The 26,297-nt window shown below is 37.1% G+C and overlaps 1 long non-coding RNA gene across 1 annotated transcript; it reads right to left on the bottom strand.

Moving 5' to 3' along the window:
* LOC122146617 lies at positions 1-26,297 on the bottom strand. The gene is made up of 4 exons (XR_006161144.1): positions 26,116-26,297; positions 25,555-25,695; positions 25,272-25,460; positions 1-414 (listed from the first exon to the last, which is right to left on the bottom strand). It is a non-coding gene; the product is annotated as an uncharacterized LOC122146617 (long non-coding RNA).

Below are 26,297 nucleotides of genomic sequence, written 5' to 3'. Positions count from 1 at the left end.
CACACATGTATTATGTATATTCATGGAGTGGAGTGCATGCCAGACTATGAATGCAGGTGAAACAGGCCATTGTGTGTATATGATTTCAAAAATACAGCACTACATTTCTGATTACCTCCTTATACAGCAGAGATCACAGCCTGTGTATCCTTATCCTCAAGTATGTTATGAGTTTTACTCCCCCTTCTCTCTCAGTGGTGTAGTGAGTCTGTGCTGTTGGCTGTGTTCCTGAGTCATACCCATCACCTTCTGTAGCTGCTTTCTCAAGTGCCAGATGTGCTGTCCTGGAGACCTGCCAGCCCCATTGTGTTGGCACAGCAGGATCTGATGGGAAACTGTGCGTGTGTGACCATACTCACTCACAAAGGTAAATTGGACAGTGCACATTTTCCTAATGTACAGCAGTTTGTCCACCTGCAACAACAACAAAAGTTTACTAAACAGTTGCACCGCCTTAGCTCAAAGTAATTCAATAACCTGCATATAAGTCACAAACCACCTGTCCTGAATGATCCTTTCTATTTAATATACAGGCTCACATTCTAATAATATAATTAATGTTTTACTAAAACATGTTTTAATGACTAAATATTTTCAAAAGGTATTCAAAAATGTATTAACTTACAATCTGCAAATGAGTTGAACAAAAAAAATCGAAAATAAGTTCAAATGAATGAATGAATTAGCACTTTCGCAAAAACTCTCTTTTTTGTTCGCTGTTTGGATGTACAGTAAAACAACCACAAATGTAGAAGAAAACATCTGTGTCACGTCGGATGAGAACTGAACAAATAGTTGTGGCTCAGAGGAAGATAGGAATCATGTATTTGTGGCATTTTTTTCTGGTGATTAAGGGATAACACAAGACTTCTTCACCCTTACAAATGGCTGTGCAAAGCAAAAATGCTGCGTGGGAAACTATTACTTGGCTTGCTAGACTAGAACTTAGCAGGCACTTTTTTTGGAATCAGCACTCCAGTTGGTAAGCAACAAGCAGGCCTGTTGGATTTCATTTAGGATCTCTTTACATGTAAATAAGCATAATACAGTATATGATAAATATTATTTATCATATTTACAATTTTAGCGATATGCTCTTCTCTAGCCTAGTTTTTTTTTTTCTTTTTCTTTTTTTCCTCTAAATTGCAAACTATTGACATTGAAAGACGTAAATAAATGTAACGTCTTTTCACAGTAAAATCTTTGATTGGGCGATTACATAACAAAAAATACATGTCCATAAGTTCAGGTGTATCTTTTAACACTATCTGATGTTCATTCATGCTTAGGTCATGCTGTAATCAGTAAAGCGGAAGAGATGATCGGTTCACTAGCACTCTGAGCTGCCTTTTGAACTGAGGACCTTCGTATTGCTGCTAACTTGTGTCCGACAAGTCATGAGCTCTCACGCAGTGAAAAATACATTGCGAAGCAACGAGGACGCTGACAACGCACTGACAGACAAGACAGAGAAGGTTACTTTTGGTATGAAACAAAGTCTCACCTTTATTTATTTTATTTTATTTTATTTTTTTATTAATTTGTTTTGTGGCTCTTTAATGTGTCTTAACAGATTGTGGTAGTGCCTAGATCATCGCTTCCAGTTCAACACAAATATTCAGATGTGTGCAGCGCATTTTATGGAGGACTGTTTCCTGATCCTGGGAGAGTAGACTACAATGCCACCTGTTCTCACTCACAGTCTGTAAGTACGTTTTCATATTTAAAGAATTTGCCATTGATTCAAATGTGAGTTTTGAACAGTGTAGAGTAGGTTGTTGTTTGTAATTTCTCCGTTCACAAATGCAGACATGGTTTTATTTTACGCGGCCCGATGCAACGCAACATGTAAAAAGACGGTATAAGTCTTTATAATCCTTAATTATGTCCCCGGCGGATACTACAAATGCCTCGTTTGTAAAGGGTTTTATTGGTTTTGTCTCGTCGCACAGGGACATGGCATGACAGCATGGTGAAGGGCGTAACATTTCCGTCACACGCTTGAGGTATTCGGCCAATCACAATGCACTAAATAGCTGGCCAATCAGAGCACACCTCGCTTTTCAGACCGATGAGCTTTGTAAAAATCATTGCGTTTCAGAAAGGCGGGCATAGAGGAGAAGCAATAATGTACAGTATGTGGAAAATAATGTGTTTTTTTTTTACCTTAAACTGCATAAACACATTTCATTACACCAAATACACAAAATAATGTTTTTAGCAACATCATAGGACCCCTTTAATTACATCGCGGAGTTAATTTGTATAACAACTTAAGCTTCTTCATGTGTTTCATTTTTGTCTTGTGTCCCTTTGTTTGCCTGAATGATTTTTTGATAAAAAATCGCATTGCTCAAAATGATAGAATGTGTCACAGTTTTCCGGCTGATTTGCATAATTCCTATGTAGTGTAGTTTCCTACGAAACAGCAAACAGCGAGTGCAAATAAACGGCGCTATCAGCGGCCACAAATCGTTATTAGTAAATTCCTACATTTCACAGTCTGGGTGGCACACATTCATAGTCATGGACACAAGTTCAAAAACACATCATCTCATGCACTGGAGGACACATGCAATTCCATTACATGCAGATATACTGGCAAAGGATGTGCACAAGTGAACACACAGTCTCCATCCCTCCCTCTCTGTCACACTCGCACACACACTCATCCTTTGATGAGTTAAATCCTTTGCTGTCGCAGTCCCTGAGGAGGAAAGTGGAAGTGTGTGTCCTAAATGATTGGCCTATTTGTGCAGAAAAACAGATTCCTTCATTTGCCTAACTCTTTCATGGTGTTTTGTTGTTGTGTCAGCTTTAATTTGGATCTGTAAACAGGTTAATGCTGTCTCTCAGCCTCTTTCTCTGGGTATTGACTAAGTACACCGCACCACCTAATTAAGTCTTAAATGGTCAACCCTATACTTTCTCCATTTTATGAACTGTAATTAACCTTTAACATTCAAGCACTCTCTCTTTCATCTGCTCCTGTTCATTTGAAGAATCTACTCAATGACTGTGATGTTTATTGCTCTGAAATAACTGGAAACTGCTCAACTGCTCAGAATGAACTAGACATAAAAGTGACTATGCTAAGCATGTATTTTAATGTGATGCTTTCTATTTTTATTAGCTTGGTTTAATATGTCATACTGTATATGTTCGGTTATAGTATATCACATGCATATTACATGGTTCATCAATAAATTTGCATTAAAATTTGTTTTATATGTATAATAATGTTTAGAACTTACTTAAACCATGACAATCCCATACTCTCAGTGACCTTAGAAACAAGTAATTTTGTGTCTGAGCCTTGTAGGTAGCGCTTCGAGTTTGAATCCCAGCTCATGGTTCTTGCATAGATTTTGTTTTCCTCTCTCCTCACCAAACACCAGTATATAATTACATATCACTTACTTATTATGGAATTACTTCCATAATATGATGCATTTCCAGATGAAACAGAATATTCAAAGAGAACAGGACTATATAATCTGATGAAAACTTGGCTGCTGAATGACCCTTTAAAGTAAATAGTACATTCATGTTGACTTTAAAGTGACAATAATTCCCTGTTCACCCACCCAATTAGTTAAAAACTCTTTGCCTGATTTATAATATCACTTTGAATAATAAGCCTCTGCATCTATTTAAAAACAAACTAAAAACCTCTGGATAAACTGGATAAAAAAGAAAACAGCAGACAGCTATTACCCTACCCTGGAGACTTCCCTTGATACCATAAAATAATTCACCCCCCACACTACACAGAGTGTTTCAAAGAGATTTAATTTTTTACTACTTTTAGAATGACAAGTCTATTTTTCATGCCTTTGTCTTGCCTCACAGTGGACTGTGTTTTCCTCTTTAGAAGGCTTGTTATTGTGTTTAAGGAATCACCTGGGGAAAAGAAAGTCTCTGCAGTCTGAGCTGTAGGTGATTGTTCTTTAACAAACCCCATTCCTTCACCCCATCTGCTACTTCTACTGTAGCTGTACCAGTCCTCTTGTATCTGTTCCTCCTCCTCCTCTCATTTCCTCTCATATCACACGCATGCACTTCTCAGAGGCAACTTTTGCTGACCATCCATCTTCCAGCACAGTGAATAAGTTTGAGTTTATATGCTCAGTTCCCTGTTTTCACATTGCCTGGAAGTGCTTTCATTACGGTGTTGTGCTCCGGGTCTTGATGGTGCTCTTTGTTATCTCAGCCAGTCATCATCTCTCCCTCTTCACCTCCATCTCCTGGGAATCCTCAGGCCCGGGGTCATCGTTCTAATCCCATTCCATATTTTCAATTCAGTGAGATCGCAGACAGCGGGTCATCCGTAGCTTGTTCTACATTCTACCTTCCTGATTTAGTAAAACCACTGATCCACAGTCAGTCCTGACCTGTCAAATGTGTCCGTGGCCTCTCCTTTATTTAACATGCATGTCGATGCGAAGAAGCTAAATGCCTCCTCTCTAACATGCTTTTAATAACATGCTTAAGAAGTCAGAACAAAGAGGAATTACATGCTCAAAGAGCTCAACGCGGGCGTTAATGCATTTTCTTTGCCTTGTAATATGCTTAATGAATAGTTTGCATTCCCCTCTTCAAGCACATTATGTTGAAGTGTTCTCTTTTTTTTTGCATTTATCCGTTAAATGGAGCATTGAAGGTTATTTATGTGTTTTACACATTTAATAACATTACTATTTTGTTTTGCTTTTTTGTCATTTTGTTTTTTGTTTGAACACCTTGGACTTTTTGTAGTAACATGATGCCAAGCATTTTTGGTAGCTCATCATCCAGTTTCCATCCTATTGGTTTATTGTGTTTTTCTCAGTCCATTGTACAGTTTTTCTCCTCATCCTTGGACCTGGCTTCCTGAAAAATGGCCTTCTTATCCCTGCTGGCTCCTGCTAGGATGACATTTCACCCTGGATCGATGGTGATTGTCGTCCCGGGTCTCTCGGGACCTCACCAGCTACAGAAGAGAGACCTTGGGGCAGCACCTGCAAATTCTGTAGGGTTAGCTAGGGGTCAAGAGTGCAAGAAAGCCTATTGTCAAAAGTCACGGGTCAAAAAAACAGTAACAGTGTTGGAGAGAATCACCTCACTTGGCACATTTGGTGATTGGAGAAGACTGGACCATATTGTACTTTTCATTGCCGTAATAGTTAGGCCTGCACAGCCACAATTCATCTCTCTTTGAATATAATACATATAATAGGACGAAAAAAAAGAGAACTACAGAGTAAAAGAGATAATATATGGGATAACACGGGTGATTAGCAGTACTTACTGTCTGCTATGCTTATATCTCAATTAGTTGCTGTAAGAACTTCATTTTCCATCTACAGAAGTTCATTAAAATAAATATTACCAGATCCCAAGTGATTTTCATGTTTGGGTTTACATAAGTGTCCACCACTATATTAAGCCTTTCCACAAAGCAGTAAGTGAATTGGCTAGCTGGAAATGACAGGTGACATTTGGAGAACTGCCCAGAATGTTTAAATATATCACACTTTTAGCTCAAACGCTGAACTATTAACTGGACTTTGAAGCAAGAAAAAAGGTTTTTTTAAAGTAAGAGCCAATGTTCTATCGCTGTTCACCTTTGGTTAATAGGTCTATGCCTGGGTTTAAGCACCATCAGTAAAAGCAAAGGTCACTGTTCACTGAAAGGAAAGATGGATTAAACCTGGCAGAGGAGTGATTTCTTTTATCAGAGTTAATATCCTCTGTCTCTTTTAAAGTGAAAGTTCGGCCAAAAATGAAAATTCTGTCATCATTCACTAACCCTCATGTAATTCGTAACACATATGACTTTCTTTTTTCTGCGGAACACAAAATTTTAATTAATGTATCATAGGTTTTTTCTATATAGTGAAAATTGCTCGCTAATAATCCTTCTCTCATCAGCTGTTCTAAAATAAAAAGGTGCAGGGTAGTGTAATTTAAAAAAATTGAATTTGAGCACTAAATGCTGTGTCATGCACTGCAAAAGACAAAAGACGCAAGCATAGCATCAAACACATCTGTCAAGAGCATGTTTACATAGAAAACAATGGAAAAACAGCAATTAAAAAGAAAGTTGGCTGTGATGAGTGGGGCGGGGCCGAGAGCCGTGGGAACGGACTGAGGCCGGTGGAGTAATTGATAATGAGCGACACCTGCGCTACTCACCGGTCTCGAGTCCCACGGAGGAGCTCCGGAAGGATAAAAGGAGGAGTAACGACAGTGAAGGACGAGAGAGGACCAGGCGTGACTATTTTATGTTGTTTTGGTTCTGTTTAAGCACGGCAGTCATCCGTGAGGGGCTGTCGTGCTATTTTCAGTTTTCTGTATGTTTATTTGTTTATTATAATTGTTTAAATGTTCACTGGTTCCCGCCTCCTTCTTCCTGATCTGAGAAATCTGTTACATTGGCATATTTAAATATATGTGGAGAGCAAGATTTTGAGTGAATTTTGGTCTGCTTCTCATACAAAGCTATTGAATGGTTTGAAATATATATTTTTTATTATTATCATTTTATGGTGCTTTTTTTAAATATATGATTGGTAGGATTTTTCCACATTGAAAAAAGAAAGAAAGAAAATAAAAGAAATACAACAGGTATAGTTAAATGATTTCCAGAATTTTCATATTTATTTATTTTTTATTCAATTTAACTATTCTTTTCTATATAATGTTTTTATTTCACTTTAAAGAATTATTCAGCCAAAATGGCAAATTATATATGTTAAATGCTCAGTAAATAAGAAGTATCGTAATCAACAGATCTGAAACACATCTATCACAAAACTGCTTCCCCATATTAAATGTTCTGGAGAGGGTTTGTGAGCCAGCAGAAGTGGACTCCTTTGTGGTTGGGCTATTATGATGCCTGTTCCAGAGCATCTGCGGTTTCTGGGCAAATATCTAAGAGGAGTACTGTGAGCTATTCTCCTTCATTTCTGTCCATTATTTATATGACAGGATTTCATTCGCTGCCACGGAGCACAATCGCCATACCTTAAAACCCCATTGGGATTCCCGGTGTTAGGCGAGAGCAAGGACAGCTAGTCAGTCGGTGTCCCACCTGAGGCTCCAAACCTCCAAACGAACTGCTTCCTCTTCCAGCTGGGAGGAAAACGAATAGTAAGGGAAGGCCTTGGACAGTCCTTGTCTTTTTTGGCTGGCATTACCTCAACAGTTCAACGTTTTTTGTTTCTCAAAACTCATTGTTCGAGAATCGACGTGTTAAAAGGTACGGCTATAAATATATATCAGAGTTAAAATCATTCCGGAAAGGTCACAAATTGATAATTGAGACTCATTCTGTTGAGCCTAAAGGCCTGATTTGCCCTATTTCTTTTATTCATCTTCCAGACGCTACTGGTACCAGGACCTCCATTTTGTAGAAGGAGGTTATCGAACATCACTGCCCCTCTCCTCAACCATGAGGGAATATGGAGAGGAGGGTGTTTCCATTGCTATGTAGGTCTAGGTGATTAAAATGAATTGTTATACCCACGATACGTCTTAATTGAAGTGCCGCCAAGGAATTTTTTTTTTCCCTTTCCCCATTAAGATCCATTTTTTTTAATTACTTAGTTGTTGTTGTTTTCTTCATCTTTTTTGGAAGAAGAAGAAGTTGTTACACCTGCATTTGCCATCATCATTTGCACAAATGGCATAGAGACAGAGTGAAAATGAATGGATACTAGGGGCATATCCTTCTCTCACCCTCCCTCTCTTGCTCACCTTCTGCCCTGATATCCTCCACATGCGGAAAATGCAAGGGAGCATCTCATGGGCTTTCTGTATCTAACCTAAATCCTTCACTTTGCTTGAGAAATGGCTGGCTGAGCCTGGCCCAAGAGACCGGTCTGCCCCGTGCCAGCATCGGTTTACTTATTAAATATAAGATCTCCCCGCTCTCTCCTTTTCTTTTTTCTCTCTCTCTATCTTTCTTTTCATCCCTCAATATCTTCTTCGTCTCGGAGGCTGCATCCGAGCTCCCCAGGAATTTAGGCCCAGCATTTGTTTGAAGAGCAGTAGAGAGAAGCGGCATTCTGGGAGCTTTACAGCAAGAGGGGGATGGTTGAAGCTGGTCGCCCAGGCTGGATGGATGTTCTGTCAGCCTGCTTATGTGATGTGCCGCCCTATCTGAAAGGCCCTGATGGGGAGATAGGAAGACTATCAACCAGCTAGCTTCAAAGTCCGACGAGCCAGTCTGATCCTCAAGAGGGCAGACAGAGCAGGGGAGAGGTGTAGAGGAGATCCGGGATGAACAAATGTGAAGAAAAGAATAGGACAGAAGGACGTAAATGATGTGACAAATGTAAATGTTGAAGAGAAAGTTTTAAAGGGATACTTCACACAAAACGAATATTCTGTCATCGTTTACTCACCCTCATGTCATTCCAAACCAGTATGGCTGACTTTCTTCTATGGAACACAAAAAGAATAATTATTTATTTTTATTTATTTATTTATTTTTTCTGTGAATGGATGGGGAGCTTTCTACCTCCATAAATGTATTACAAAAGTGGTTTATATGATTTGTGCCCTGCATTTTAAAATCTTGTTAATATACATAAACTGATTAATAAAAATTTTTATGTAATTTTTCAAGAGACTTCTGTTGGCTTGCAAAAATCTGAAAGTAAAAAAAAAAAAAAACGATGTGCCTTACAGAGAAATAGATCTGTTTGTAATGTCACATAAAAAGATACTTGGTTTATATACATTTTTGTTTTTTATATAAAAAAAAAACCAAAAAACTCTTTTTAGACCAAGGTGGAAGGACACCTAATTTCCCAGGATGCATTAACTACTGAATTTATTTCTTTGTAAATTACACTTCAATTCAAATTATTTTTCTTTTCTTATTTTTTAAAATCAAAATCTTATAGTGCGTGGCCAATTCAAATTCAAACTGAATGACTCAATTCTTAAATTTTAAGTCCAATTCACAGCGGACCGACAGACGGCGACAAACGGTAACAGACACATTCGTGGGGTTCTGTCGGATCAGTGTGTTACCCGTGTCGACATCTTTTGGTGTTGATTGGTGCTTGTTTTTGCCATCTGAACATGTTGAATTGCCATTTGTCAGTCTTGGAACATCTGAGAAGTGACATACTGTACTCTGTCAGCTGTCGGCATCGGTCTGTGTCTGTCAATGCGGTGTGAATTAGCCTTTAAACGAATCGTTTATTCACAAATCTAACAAAAACCATCCTACCCACATTCCTGCAGATGGAAAGATTCCATCACATTAACAATGAAAACACATAGAAAGAGAAATCTGCAGCCTTCCACACATCCCACCCTCTTTACAAAGGTTAGAGTTCACATCAGTGACAAGTGCATTGAGGCATCAACTTCTCCGCTGATCTCTTTCCCTATCTTGTCTCTTTTCCATTTTTTCCTCCCTGGCACTCGGGTGCTTTTCCATCCCCACAGAAAGACGTCAGGCGCTCAGTCAATTAGGCACAGATGGTGAGATTACAGAGAGAGAGAGAGTAGGGTGAGAGGGGCCTGTGTTAAACGCTGAGGAACACACACACCAAACAGGAGAAGCAGTACTGCAGGGACAATCTACACGAGAGAGAGAGAGAGAGAGAGAGAGAGAGAGAGAGAAGGCCGGGGTCACAAAGGTTATGTGAGAAGAAAAAAAGAAAAAGAGAGAAGTGCCTCATTGAATATTGAGAAGGGCTGCTATTCCCTGCTTTCCGGAGGCATGGCCTTGTTGTACCACTACAGATGTAGATCCACTAAATTGATTGTTGTGTGATAAGAGACAGTGATCCAGGCAGAGAATACAGCCTGTGAAGCATTTTAGTACAGAAAATGTGTTTCTTCAGATCTCCTGCATGTATGGATCAGATATTCACAAATTTTATACAGGAATGTATAACAATCTATACAACCAAAACTGTATAGGCAGCATCTGCAGCATACTGTTGATTGCCACAGACACATAATCAAAACATCAGTTTATAAAATGAAAGTGCATTATTCCAGAGGGTTTATATATAATTATAATTTTATATATATATATATATATATATATATATATATATATATATATATATATATATATATATATATATATATATATATATAATTCTTGTCTTATGAACTAGGTTAACTGTTCTTACTCCTCTGTTGTAGCTTGCTTCGTAATCTAGCTGTCTATTAAACCTGGTATTCCTTTTACATTTATGCTACATATATTTTAGGGTTTTATATGTACATAGAGACACACAAACACACACACACACACACACACACACACACACACACATAAAAAGTTAAAACATATCAACATTTCTTTTAATAGCCAAAGTATCTGCAGAGTGTGAACTCTTGGATATTTAATCCAAAATATCCCCCCTGCAGTGATTTTAGGAATAGACCTTCACCACAGCTCTGGAATTCCAATTGACTGTAGGATGTGACAGCCAGATGACTGGATTAAAAGATGGAGAGAGCAGAAAGAGAGAAAGTGCTGTCCTAGATTAGGACAGTAGAGCATTTCAATTGTCTGATTCATCAAGCTTGAAGTGCAGCAAAGATTAAGTGAGATTTAGAAGGTGTATGCTTTGTGTGTGTGTGTGTGTGTGTGTGTGTGTGTGTGTGTGTGTGTGTGTGTGTGTGTGTGTGTGTGTGTGAGGCCCATCATTCTTAGAGGTGTGCACCAGGCCACCAGGACGCAATTAACCCAGGGAGAAATGAAATCATGCTACTGAGCCGCACAGAGCTTCACACAGGTTGAGTCAGCAGCCAGCTTCCGCACGCACACACAAACAGCCGCGCATTTCTAGTACATGCTAGAATGCAGTAAATAAGCAGAGAGAGAGAGCAACAAAATATCAGTTTTAATGTGGCATTAGAGTGCATGCTTGCCACCTGTCATGGTTATTTAGAAAGCAAGCAATGTTATCGTGGTAACCAGTCGTTTAGCGCTGGACCTGAAACACTTTCGCACACACGTACGTGCTTACACGCAAGTGCCACACCAAACACTGGGCTGACAATACCTCATCTATGTTCACACAGACTCGGAGTGGGAGTCGGGGAACGAAGCTCAGCAGTGGAGAAAAGCAGAACTGACAGAATGAAGAAGCCCTAGCAGGAAAACATCAGTGGAGAAGTCATCCCAATGCACGGCAACAGAGCAGCTCCCATGGTGCACCACAGGCAGCCTATCTCGGGGGCTTGAGGCAGGTAATAGGAAGCTGTAATGATAAAAACGAGGAGAGAAGCCACAGGAGCATCTTCCATTCAGCTTTTTTCTCAGAGAGAGGGAGAGAGAGGGATGAGGGGTGGAGAAAAGACTTTCTATCAGAGGCAGACTTCCATTTAAAAGCTGTGAGTTAGGCAATCTGTGGTCTGGATGAAGTGAGAATGCCGAACATGAGAACCTAAAGAAGAGAGAGAAGTGGATGTGATTGCAATACAAACTAGGGATGTAACGATTCACTCAACTCAAGATGCAATACAATTCACAATAGCCTACTGATTTCACGATATGATTTTCTCAATGTTTTTTTTAAGACAAATTTTAAACGAAAAGGTGTCATTTTATTAATTCTCAGACAAAATGCTGCACATTTCTTTGTGAAATTGAAATATGTCAAATAAGGAAACTAAATTGAATTTTAAAAACAAATCCCAAAGTAAATAAATAAATAACACACGACAGAAATCTCTTCATATAAACAAACTGTCTTTGCCTGTGCTCTTTCCATTTAAACGGATAGTTCACCAAAAAATGAAAATTCTTCAGAACACAAATTAAGATATTTTTGATGAAATCCGAGAGCTTTCTGACCCTGCATAGACAGCAAGGGAACCATCATGTTCAAGGCCCAGAAAGGTAGTGAGTACATCGATAAAATTTGTTCAGCTGTAATGTTATCAAGTTATAAGAATACTTTTTGTGCAAAAAGAAAACAAAAATAACGATAATAACTCCAGTCCATCAATTAATGTTTTATGAAGAATGTGTTTGTAAAAAACAAATCCAACAACATACTTGTTTAGAGCTGCTTTGGACTGTATTCACTTGTAAACGGTGCTTGATCTGTACATATTTCTCTCCTGATTAATTTCATTCAAGATGACTTAATCAATAGAGAAACAATATTATGGAAAGAGGACTCGTATTTAAGTCAGAAGTTAAAAACTTTTTGATGGATTTGTTTCTTATAAACGCAGCTTGTGGATTACTTACATTACTTCTGGATCATTATGATGGAAATAGCATGTTAGGCGATTGACATTATCAATGCTAATTGATGAATGTTGGGGATTTGTAACTATGGCTTGTAACTAAGCATTCTTGGATATGGCCCATCCGTATGCAAAGCATTCTGGAGGCTAAATTGAATCACATTACATACAAGACAGACAGTGCCTCGCGGGCTACCACAGCAGATGAGATCGTAAAGCTTAATTTCCATGAGACTGCATGCGTTTAAGGAGATCTGGCATCCAAACTTCATATTTATTCATTGAAACATGGAGTTTTGAGCACTTAACAAGCTTTTCTCTCCTCCTCTGTTAAACCCATCAGGGCCTCTTGACGGTACAGCAGGTGTTTATGTATTTTGTATTTTTTTCTCTAACAAGGGAGGAAGAAAAAACTGAGAAAATACTTCCTTGTTTTCTGAGTTCATCTTTATAGTTGCCCATCTGCCATGTTAGCCGGGCACTCTCTAGAGCAAATGCTGTTTGGCTGTGTGGCGATATCTCCAGGATTTTAATCCTGTTTGGCACAGGTGATAGGTGGCCCAATCCACTTTTCCTTGCATGGTGACCAGAATATCAATCTACCGTCAGCGAAGCCCCCAACCTCACCCCTCACATGTTCCATCTCACCACTGACCCCCTACGGCAGGATCAGGGGAAGAAGTCAAACCGACCAATCAAGCGTGAGTCTTGGAAAGGCTGAAGGGATATTGGCTGATCGTACTGTATATTTCACAGGCTGCGCAATGAACCATTTTATTATGTCAGTTATTCATGCATTCTCTGAGCCGAGAGTCAAAGCTAGTGTCTGGTTGCCTCTGCTGATGATCTTTTGGCATATAGATCATAATTGCAAGCATAATCACCTTTTTTAGGAATTTGAAAAAAAAAAAAAGTTCAATGTTATCTATAGTTGTAGCAAACCAGTTATTTGTTGTGCATAATTATATAAACAGCATACTTTCTGAACAGTGCAACAGCGAAAATCTCTACTGAGAGAAAATGATGTGTCTACAAAATATGAAAATATGCTTTTTTTTTTTCTTTTTTTTTCCCCCTTCGTCTCCAAGTTGAGATTTTTCCATCAGAGGCACTTGTAAACATCTTCCTCTTATACCCACAAAATAGCTCAGTCTCTCATAAAAAACTCATCTCCTCAGCCTCCCGTTCATATTCAGTGTGTTATCGTCGTTTATACAATAACATTGTTTATAACAAATATAAGAATAGTGTCTGTCAGTATGATGGTTCTCTTGCACTCTGCATCCATCCACAATTTATTTATTTTATATTATTATTATTATTATTATTATTATTATTATTATTATTATTATTATTATTATTATTATTATTATTATTATTATTATATTGTACTTTATTTTTATAATTATCTGTTTGTTGTGGAATCCCATTTGGAATAAAAATAAAATAAAATGAAAAATAAAAATGGTAATTGGAATCTTATCACACAGTTCACAATTAATTTTCCTCTGAATACTAAGTGTACATCTAGCAAATGTATTGGTTTGTTTTTTTAAATAACAAAAGCTAATTGTGACTTTTTATTTCACAATCCTGACTTAATTATGTTTTCCCACAATATTTTCATTAATAAAATGTGCTTGTTTGTTTGTTTTATTTTGTTTGTTTGTTTTTGTTGTTTTTTACATTATGGTACTTTAGAGAAAATAATATGGATTATAAATTTAATTTATATTTAATATTTAATTTTATTTAAATTAAAATATTAAAATCATTAACTTACATTTTTATTTGCATAACATTTTTTTTTTTCATTCTAATTTTTTATACTATTAGTATAATAGTATTTTTAAACTCTGTTTTTATTGGATAATTATACAATGCAAAAAATGTCGATACTAATACTAATGATCCTAAAATTCTGTATGTTTTATTTGTTTGTTTGTTTGTTTGTTTGGTGGGTGAGTGGGTGGGGTTGTGCAATGTGAACCAGACATGTTTTGGTGAGATTCACTAATATCTGGTCCATTTCTGATGAATTTAATCAAGGAATCCTCAATCTAAGAATGAGATAAGCTCTTACCTTTCTTGCTCCCCAACAGATCAGATCTAGGGCAGACAATAATCAATTTTTTTTCTGAACACAAGCATGTATTTTTCCTACTTGCTTGTCAGAACACAAGAAAATAAAAGGGCTGACCTATTTAAGTAATAAACCTGGACATCATAATAATGCTATGCTAGCTCTTTCACTCTGTCTTTTTACCGTCACTGTGTCTCACACATAGAAAAAAAGGCCCATGCATTTAACCGGACACCTTAGTGGTGTTTATTTATTTATTTTATTTTATTTTTGGTTTATTAAGTCTGCTGCCCCTTATCAGGGTAGATACACATCACATTGTCCCATAAGATTAAAAAGCTAAGTGTCATATAATGTCTCATGGTAATGAATGTGTGCTTCTTTATTAAGCTTTATTCAGACCATTGTCTCTCATAAAGAAAGCCGCTTTATCTGCTAATATCACATCTCCACAGTGTGGGTCGCCCAGGTCAATTTTGAATGAAATTGCTGCTCAGGTTTAATTCTAAATTCGTATATTATCTTTTGAAGTGAGCGAGAGAGATTGAGAGTAAATGGGGTGGGTTTTCATCTATTTTCTGAAATAGCAAAGCAGCTCAGACGAAGATAAAAAATTCTTAAGAGAAATTAAAGGAGTTTCATGTGAATGCACCAATGCATTAATTTGTATCACTGTTACTGGTACTGGAGGTAATTTACCTAGGGCTCTGTAAAGGACCATTATTTGTCCATTCCTGGCTTTTCAGATGCAATTACAGTGACTTCCAGAAATTTCACTATGTTAAAGTCACTTGCCTCTTTATAATCAATTTGAGAAAATCCCAAAGAATATCTTGAGCTTTGGTGGAAGCAAGAACATCACATGCTCAGTGTCATGAATTGACTTACATGCGAATGGAGAAAACATGTAAAAACAGTGCAGTACTTTTTTTTTTTACATTTATATAAACAAACAGTCAGTAGCCATTCAGTATGCCTACGCTGTTTTAAGTTGCACAGGCCTTAAATGAAACAAAAAAAACAGAACTCAAACCTCCAGAGCCATGTCTGAAATCATGGGAATACTGTTGGAAATGTTGTCACAATTCAATCTGTCAGAGAGACAGGAAGACAGCAGAGTCAGGACGTGAGTATCATTGAGAGCCAAATATATACTGTCACAGCCCCTGACATCGGCTCCTGCACCCATCCAAGCCCCCCTCCTTCTCTCCGGGCTTTTGTTCTGTTGAGCATCTGCGTTTGTAGGGCTTCACTGGGCGTATATCTGAGTGGCAGCTAATGGAGGAGGCTGAGGGACCGAATATGTTAGCTTCACCTCAGACAAAAATAAACCTGAATGTTACAGGCTAAACACAACCATGTCAATGTTTCACACTTGCTGGGGGTGGGGGGGGGGGGGGGTATTTTTCCACCGCTCTCTCTCTTTGTAAAAAGTGGAAATGAGAATGAGAGCTGAGTTCTAACAGTTGTGAGCTAATAGTAAACTAATAGCTTAGAACATCTATTTGAGCTTATCTGCTTTCCGCTTTTATTTGTCTTTCTCTGTTACACACTGTTAAACATGTCAATATCTAATCTGTAGTCTCATATTTGATCCAATATTTGCTGAAAGAGCTCAGTTTCTAAAGAGATTCAGTGCACAAAAAAAAAAAAAAAAAAAAAAATTCTAAAATAAGTGGCTGTCAAAATTGATTAAAATGACTGAATAAACCTGAATACATTAGATTAAAAATCACTGAGTATTTTTCAAGTGTCAGGTCAGGTAGAAATTGCACTTTAAAGGTGGTGTCATTTTTTAAATTACAAAAAAAAAAAAAAAAAAAAAAAAAAAAGATTAATTTGAACACACCCTTATCTGTCACTGGCTGACCAAACAAATAGCCACTCCTACAACAAGTGCCATAGTGCAACAATGCCTGCCCCGCCTGCACTTTTTCAGTGGCTTTGGTTCCAGAAGTATTTTTCCCATTGGGAGAAAAAATAAATAAAAATACTCTTGCTTTAAGAGTCTTAAGCCAGTAACTTAACCAACCAGCAACAAGGTGAATCACAACATTAAAAACTTTAATTTGTAGCAAAAACGTTTTTGAAAATTGGGACAAAAAGACAAAGGTACAAGACTCTTACAAGAACTACAACTGACTCAAAGGTACAAGAACTTGTCATGATTGTCTGATTAAGGAAGATTTATACATGTTAATCCATGATTTATGTGCTGTTAAAAGTGATTATTTAAAAAAATAAACTGAATAACGTAATTCATAGTAGGCCTGTGTTTAAAGGTTTATAAGTTATAAAGTTGTTCAAAATCAATTTCTCTATGGAGAAAAATGAATTTTTTTTTTTATTTTATTTCAAGAGGCAAAATGTTGCATACTTGGGGGGGGGGATAAACCTACAAATCTGAATATTAACTAACTAGCTAATTAAATAAATAAATAAATAAATAAATATTACACGCCTCACCTTTAAAAAACAATAGCACATTTTTTACATTGTCATTGTCATTATGGCACTGTTAGTAATAGTGTTCTAAACAATAATATCTTTGAACCACTGCCTCACATGTTTTGTTATTTTCCACTCACGTTTCTAACCATTTCTCACTCAGTCTATCTCCTATCCAACCATTTTTTCCACGCTGTCCCTGAATGAAAATGAAGAGCGCATCTGTGGGTGCTCTTATGCTTCTATCATCTGTCCAGGGGTTTAGATTTACACCTCAATATCTTCATAACTCACACAGAAACTCACAGAGCGCCACACAAGCCGAGACAGCACACAATGACATCTGAAGGTCTTGGGCTTTAGCTCCAGGGCTTGATGATTTGAGTGACTGATGTGTGTTTTAATCGGCAGTACACTGAAGTCACTGGTAATAGAAAGAGAGAGTAAATGAGAAGGAAGGAGAGAGTAAAACAGGAGGAAAAGAGAGGGAATGCAAAGAAGGGAGGATGGCAATCTAATGCGAATGGCTATGTTTGGAACAGCACAAACTACTCTTATTTTCCATCATGTATAACAGATACTGTTTGACTATTTACTGCTCAAATAATGCCTAAATTTAAGATTTTTGTAGCTGAATTGCAAAATTTTCATCAACTTGGTTTAGGCAGTTTAAAAAAAAAAAAACTAAAAAACATATTTGTCAATAATGCATAAATTAAATAAGAGTTATGCAGTAGTACAAATAAACTGAATGTAGGTAAATAAACTGAATGCGTTTTAAATACACAATAATTGTTTTGTTTCACATTTTAACTAAATGAATATTGCTTGTTCCACAGATAGCTGATTATATTTTAACTGAATAAATTTATTTGTTTTCACAATGGACAGATTTATGCTGATTCTAAGCGATTTTAATAAATGCATTTTGAAAAGATTATTATTTAAATAAAAAGTATGAAACAACATACTGTACAGCGTGACCAATTAGTTCCAATTAATGAAAACATAACTCTTAAAAACCAGTTCTTTTAATGAATCAACAACATATAGTGCAATCAATGAAGTGCAGTTCAAAAATAAATGCCATTTTTAGTTGGTTCCTTTAGTGACAACATACAACATACAGCACAATCGGTGAAGTCCGATTCAGTTGTATTTAGTGAATCAAAAACCAGTGTAGCCGATTCACAAACAAACAACTCACAAACTTGAATCAGTCTGATGAATCACACACTGACTTAACTCACTGAATCAGAGCGCTTACTGAATTAACATCTAATTATCATTACTTCCAGTGAGGAATCTTTTCCTAGGTGTGCACATCTCAGAGGACCTCTCCTGGACCAACAACACTGCAGCACTGGCCAAGAATGCACAGCAGTGTCTCTACTTCCTCCGTAAACTGAGAAGAGCCAGAGCCCCGGCACCCATCATTAACACCTTCTACAGAGGCACCATCAAGAGCATCCTAACGAGCTGCATCACTGTGTGGAATGGCACCTGCAATGCGTCCTGCCGGAATACTCTTCAACGCATAGTGAGAGCAGCTGAGAAGATCGTTGGTGTCCCTCCCCTCCCTCCAGGAAATTTATGGAACCCGTCTCACCCATAAAGCCCTCTGCATCGCAGGTGATCCCACCCACCCGTCACACAGCTTCTTCAGTCTGCTGCCATCAGGGAGGAGACTGCAGAGTCTCCAGGCCAGGACCAGCAGACTGAAGGACAGCTTCATTCATCAGGCTGTCAGGAAGCTGAACTCCCTCCCGAACTGCTTTACTTATCTTTCCTTTTACATGACCTATTTGTATATTTGTACTTTATATTTTATTATTTGTATTTAATGTTCTACTGTTAGTGTTATCTGTATGCACCAAGGGTCTAAGAGTAACGCAATTTCAATTCTCTGTATGCATGTACTGTACATGTGGAAGAATTGACAATAAAGCAGACTTGACTTGACTTGAGAGCTATCGGAAATGTGCTGGGGAATTGTGTTCTGTATGTGCTCAAGGCTTAAGCACTTGTCAGTTTCATTCCTCTATGGCAAACGATTACTTACAGACCCCTCCGACAGCAAGCTAATGGGCTCCTCAGATCTTGGCAGAGATTGGATGGTAGGACATTGCGAGAGATGGAGCAGAGGCAGAGAGGACATTTTTAAGGGAAATTACGCAAATGACCTTGCTCTACTTATTATTGCACTCCTTGCCAGGAATGTAGATGGTCTCCTTGGAAATTACAAATGATCTGAAACTCACTTGAACCTTATATACTGGTGGGGTTTTTTATGTATTTATTTATTTTTTTATTTCTCAAGGCAAAAAAACAAAATACAAGCTAGAAGTGAAAAAAGTGAAACTCCTCAGTTTATGACTGAATTTAAAGCAGTATTTTGAGGTTAAGTACAAGTTAACCTTTTTTGACAGCGTCTGTGGTATGCTGTTGAATACCACAGAAAATGATTTAAACTTTGAGAGAGAAAAAAACTTCAGTAGAAATGCAATCAGGACAGAAGGTTTTGGTTGCCGTATGGGCTTTTATTGCAAGTAAATGACACAGTATGCTACTAGATGCGGTAGTAGTGAACTAGTCATATTAGTTCTGCCACCAGTCAACAAGTTGTGTTTAATACTCATTAACGGACAAATATTTTTTTGAGGTACATGAATATGAAAATCTGCATAAAAACCCATCTATTGTAATTTTAGTATTGAGATATTATTATTTTTATTAAAAGCTATTATTAGCTAATAAATAGCTAATAGAATTAATAGTTCATATAATAAATATTTTTATATATTAAATATATTACATATTATGTTTTTCATATATTTCACTAAATGAAAATTTGAAATGTTTCTTTGGAAACGAACTGAAATAAAATACATTTTAATTCTAGATGACTAGTCATGCAAAAGTTATTTAAGCACTACACATCAGTGCTGATGAGATTAACTTGTATTTAATGTGAAATATTGCATTAAGATAATTTAAACAGAATTCATACAACAATTTAACTTTTTTCTTTTTTTTTTTAGAAAGAGGTTGTAACAGAGAGACAAACACTGAAAACAAATAAACATTCACTCTTAAAAAACAAACTGCTGTCATTTTATATGACACTCACTGTTTTTTCCATGTCTTTGTGAGGTTCTCATTTAAAGTTTTCCTTCCTGTCACCAGATGCTCAGAAAAATTGCTTTAATCACCAGACTGATTCTTCTTGTGCAGTGCTACTGCTACAGTGAATTCCTATCTGCTTTAAACACTTCATATGACCAAAATATGCATAGACTTCCGTATGTGTGTTTGAACGTGACTATAAGAAAAAAAAAGATTTTTCTGTTTCTGAAAAAAAAAAGTACATTCCTATATGGTTGTTGAGTGGTTGCTTGTGTTGCTACTGTATTTTTATTTTGTCCACTAAATTGAAGTATCATTCCTGTCAGTAGCACGAATGCAGGGCAAGTTACACACTAACATTAATACCTGGGTTAGTAGTGAAAATCATGTAAGTATGAGCAATAATAATAGTGATACTCTCTTTAGCAAACACTAAAACACCTAAGAGCTACGACAGCAGTCTCAGTAGAGAAGCATTACAAGATTAGACTACGAGCAGACATTCCTAAATCATGTTATTTAGCTATAATGAGTGTAGTACATGAAAGGGATATTGCTACCAGTCCTCTTATGGCTGTTGGCCACCCAAAAATCAGGAACTGAATTAAGAAAAGCCATGCACCCTCTTTATTTATTGAATTTTGTGTTCTTTTCAGTGCTTTAGTTAGATTATCACAAAAAGAAAGGAGTCTTTCCCATCTACCTGGTCATAAATAGTGAACTATGTTCTCTGAGATAAATGCTCAAGGTTACAGATGTTGGACGCAGAATGCAGGATGCACACAGTAATACAGCTGTAGATATATAAACATCATATATAATCCAAGGTGATTTCGAAAATCAGAGTTATTCATGTGTTGTTCTTCAGTGGCTAATTCAATGTATTTCTGTGCATAATTACACATAATTCAATGAAACCAGGCACTAAATGCACTGCAATAGGGCAACATATAGTCTCTTCTTCACAGAATTCAGCACTATTTGCCCACCACATGCAACATGACATCAAAACTGATTTAATTTATTTCTTAATGCACTTCTCTGGACTTATTGTGAATGATTCATCATGCACTGATGAATCAAAGCCTGTAATCTTCAACTCTTGCTCTTCTTCTGAAATTGCTTTTCTTAAAAATACCCAAATTTTAGCTAATTTTAGTCCTGTCCAACATTTTTTTTTTCTTTAAATGTCCTGTTTCATTTCAAATTAATAAAATAGTGAATTTCATAATGTACCAAAACTTTGAAATGCGTGTAAATAGATGACGATTAGAATGCACAGATCCCCTAATGTATATGCACATTATAAATGTAAATATAAAACTAAAATATAAAAAATAAAAGCAAATAATTATATGCTATTTATATAATAGCTACATTTTAAGCATCAGTCATAAATATTCACAGAATTGAAAACTGCATCCAATCAGTTCCATTATTGGTGCAGCACAGCACGTTTCAATATGAAATATTTGATTTGGCATTTTTCACTCAGAGTAATCAGTCTTTCCAGAGTGAGCTGGTGGTTAAATGTTTAGACCTGAAATCCTTCATCCTAGCTCGCCAAAAATCCATTTACCCGTAATTGTACTTTTCACTTAAATCTGTCTCTTTTGTTTCTAATTTGTCTTCTCTCAACCATCAACCACCAATCTGCTCAAGAAGAGGAAGCTTTTTAATGTCTTTTGTGCGGACAACCCACTTTCCAACTCATGCGTGCACTCGTGTGGGATTCGAGATCGATGAATACTCACTAGCCTCACCATCTGGCCCCAGTTTGTTTTCTTAGCAAATTATGCTAATTAGCGGATACGGTAACGACTTTCAGGTCTGTGGGGCAGTTTGTGTTTCCAGCTCCACCCATGTGAATCCAGACTGACGACATTGCTTGGTCACGCCACCCTCGTGCCCTCCCATAGCACTAACGAAATCACCTCCAGTGCTGTGGCTCCTCAAAGTCGGCTTTGAGAAATAAAGGTTAAGATCTCAGCACTTTGCTATATTGCTGTATTCGATTAAAGGTCACCAATTTGCTCTTCGGACCAACTTGTTTTGATAGAGAACTCAGTTTTAGAGGGGTCCAGCTTCTGGAACACAACAAAAGAACACAATTCCCTAGGGTAGTTTGGCTTTAAAGCTACAAATAACTTTGTTTTGTTGTCAAGCTCTTAGCTGACTGCGGAAAGTCTGCTTGAATACAACTTTCAAGTTGACCTGAGCTAGAGCACTCTACTTTCGAAACTTTTTACCACACTACAATTTGAAGTCACCCCAGAGATTGCAGTTGTGGTCCCCAATTTGCCAGAACTTGTCAGTACTTGTATGAAGAAGAAGAAAAAAAAAAAACATATGTATGTGTTTGTCTGAATGCATTTCAAGTCTTTCCCTGAGCTGTCACTTTGACGGAAGTGGATGGAAGACTTGGCGAAAACAGTGAGATGTAGTAGTGATTCAACCGCTAAAAAAGATGGTTTAAAAAGTTGACAGACTGACAAGGAAACAGATGGAATATGCAGTCATGTGTACTTAAACACGTTAATTGTTAGCAACTGAGCTAGAATACTAATTTAAACGCTGGAAAGCAGGCCATGAATGCCATGTTTATCCGGCATTGATTGTTTACAAGAAAACAGTCTTCCATCCCACCCATGAAGGAGGGTAAGTAAGCCGGAGCTTGATTTCTAGACAGCTAAAGTAATCAGGCCAATAACAGAGACAGCTCTCCATATGCTTGGCTCAAGAGAACTATTTCTGCACAGACCAAACGAGTGTGTCGACTGTGTGCGGATGTGAGTGTAATTCACTATCTAGTCTAATCAAATTCATCTCTAATCTCTCACAAAGGGGGGAAAAAAACAATCTTAGATTCTTCAGTCTTTACTATGGTTTAATTCTGTAGTACACATCAGTGTAGCTGATTGTCAACTTGTCACCATGGGGTTTCCAGGGCATTATCATCTTTCGTCCTGGGGCTCGGATCAAAGCGGGGACAACACCTGACAAATCCATTACACCGAATCACTCTTCAATTTACCAGCATTGACAACAACGTGCTTATATGCCAAGCTGGCCTATAATTTCCTCCATTTGAATCTCTTGCAGGAAAGGCTCATCACTGTGTTTTTGAATTAGACGGTATATAAAATCTGCTTCCCTACGTGACTGAAATCATAATCAGCTGATAGCAGCGGATGAAATCTGTGCTTTGGCTACAGAACTTTTAATAATAGCTAATAGCAAACAAAAACAGAGGTTTGTGCATTTGTTTACCCTGTGGAATAGCAGAAGGAGATATAACAGAAATACACGCCACTGTTGTGACTACTTCAAATGCCGACGTGATGCACAATTAATTAATGTTGTTATCGTGATAGCGAAGGAACATTTCCTGCATCAAACAATCTCTGCCTGTCGTGATAATTCCCTCAGATTCATCAGGTACTAAATACATCCGTTTATTTTTCGCTGTTGAGCGCTAACCTGTGGTCTGCTCTCACTTTTCTAAAAACAATCATGAACAAATCCATTTTAGTTGCTATTACTGTGCTGCGTACTCTTGTGCTGTTAAAAGCAGATAAGCAGAATTTTATCGCATGATGATACATAACTAAATTTAATGTGCAAAAATGGTTTATATGTGTTTATGATGTATCTGCAAAAGCATTCCAAACACAATTAGGATTCGTGTTTTCAGGAGAACAACGTTGTGTGTTAAATTACATCAAAATGAATTCAACAGCAGTCACAGAGTGTTGAAATTTTCTGATTAATTGCTGCATCCAGAACTTTTTTTTTCTCCCCATCAATGTATTACTGGTTCTTATTCATCATAAAATATGTTTTTGTTTCGATAAAATAAACTCTCCAACATGAAATATTTGGGAGATCTGAAAATAGACAGAGAGTGAGCGCAAAATGGGATGAAAACAAAAAATACAGCCTGATGTAATGATGTCATTACGTATAGTTTTCTCTCAACACAATAATTTGGTGCATTTGTTTCAGCATGCATTCAGGTGATTATGTTTGCTCCCCACACACAACAGTCATTACTCTGTACTCCAGAAATACAACCCTATTTAGCCTCCGCCGCCTCTTAATATCTCCTCTCTGAAGCAGGCGCTGCCTTGCTGATTTGGCTAATATTACCTCCCCCCATTTTTCACCCATGTCAGAGGTATCCCTGACATGGGTGTTAGCATAATGCTTTTATTGAAACCAGGTTATTTTGTCATATTTAAATAAATGTCAGCATATGTAGACTTATTGTGTGTGTGTGTGTGTGTGTGTGTGTGTGTGTGTGTGTGTGTGTGTGTGTGTGTGTGTTCCACGCAGTCTCGAAAGCTGCCCACCTGTTGCCTCCGAATAGTATTAAGTCAGTCACAAATAAAACTTAGGACTCGTGCAAGAAGGAATTGTTCAAAAATAACAAGTTTGCCTGTAAAAAGGGTGTGGGATTTGGCAAATTAATCAAAAGTTAGGAAAGTGAGGAAGTAAGAAAAAAGTAGACTTGGGTAGACATTGGTACAGTAAATGTAATAACCATCACATGGAGTGTTCTCTATCAAGGAATAGTTCACTTAAAAAAAAAAATAGTTTCACATTCTCATGCCCTTCCTTCTTTTATAAAACAAACTAAGAAAAATTCTAAATGATCAGGTGAACAGGTTCAGGATGTTAGACTATAGACTAAGCTCAAAAAGACAATAGAAAAACATGAGAAAATCGTGCCAATAGAAAATTGTGAGAGTAAAAACAAGTTTAATCAAACAGAAGATTTCTATTTCAAATAAATGCTGTTCTTTTGAACTTTCCGTTCATCGGAATGTAAACATATTAGAATAATTTCTGCAGGATCATGTGACACTGAAGACTGGAGTAATGGCTGCTGAAAATTCAACTCTGCCATCACAGAAAAAAATAAAAAATTAAAATTGTAATACTATTTCAAATATTTCAGTTTTTACTGTATTTTAAATAAATGCAGCCTAGGTAAGAATATGAGATTTCAAAAGCATTACAAACTCTAAACCTTTGAACAGCAATGTATATAAATAAAATATATAATCACTTGGAAATATATCATTGGATGGAAATTAGCATCTATAAACATCTTGTTTTGTGTTCACCAATAGAAAGTAATCATGAGGTTTCAAATGACTAGAGGGTGAATTAACGACAAAAATGTTCATTTCTGGATGAACAATTCCTAAAAATAAAGTGGTTAAATATATATAATTTTGGTTATTTTAAATTACTTCATATCCCAGTATAAATCAGATATAATAAGTCATTTGTGGGTTGATTTCTTGCAGAATCTTAAAACTGTGCATCTGTAGTGCTGTCAAAGCAAAATAAACAACTTCTGGCTCAACCAATGGTCTGAGTTTACCTGTTTTGTTGTCTGAACAATAACAAATGGGCAGACTGTTTCCATTTTTTTTTTTTTTTTTTTTTTTTTTTTTTTTTTGTCTTTTATCCAGACGGTGTGGCAGAATTCCCAGTAGCTATATACAGACTCGCTGCACATCATCACGGATCCAGCCTGTAATTCCCCCTCAGAGCAGTGAGGACGCACCTCCTGTTTGAAGGGAAATGACTCACTCAGTTTCCTGCGCTTGTTGTTTTGAGTCTGACTGATTTATGAGTTTATGGAAGGCTTGGGTAACACTCACGGAGGGTTTCTGTGAGTGTCGGGTTGCAGATAACTACGTTGATTTGTATCATAATCACATTTCTTCTCCATATCTAAGGGAATGTTGACCTGAAGAAGAGTTTCAGTTTATCCTGGCACTGTGTAAACTTCTGCTTCAGTGCTAAACGAGGCAAACACACACACACATACACATTTAAAACCCATTAATTTCCATTACGTCCCCTCAAGCTGAACAGTGCGTGGTTGTTTCTCTCAGTCTTCTGTATTTAGGCAGCCAAGTCAATCTTGCACAGTAAGCTTATCTACACGGTGCTTAAAGACAGGCTCAGGATTAGCTGGGCCTGACTCACTATGGCAATGCACCAGCAAACCATTCGTACCTACAGACATATACAATCTTCATTTTTATTACACTCCTGTCTCGAATACTTGATTCATGTAAAATTTGATGTCAATCCATCAAAAACCTAAAAAAAAAAAAAAAAAAAAAAAAAAAAAAAATTCTGCTTTATTGTTGGCTTAGTTACTGCATTTTATCAGTTTGCAGGGCAATGAAATTTACCTTTGAAAATAAACCCACCTTGAGGAATTTATTTGGAGTAGAAATTGTGTGACGTCCAGCCCTGGTCTCCCTTAGTTGTCAGGAATGGTTTGTGATAATTTTGCGGAGTCATCAAGTCACCATCTTCAGAGTCTGAGCATCCCTTAGATCTCTTTCTTTCACACGTACATGTACGTACACAGAAGCACACACTCGCCCAG

Source organism: Cyprinus carpio, chromosome A11 (genome assembly GCF_018340385.1).
Source record: "Cyprinus carpio isolate SPL01 chromosome A11, ASM1834038v1, whole genome shotgun sequence".
NCBI classification, from domain to species: Eukaryota; Metazoa; Chordata; class Actinopteri; order Cypriniformes; family Cyprinidae; genus Cyprinus; species Cyprinus carpio.
This window is presented reverse-complemented; position numbering and strand designations above follow the sequence as displayed.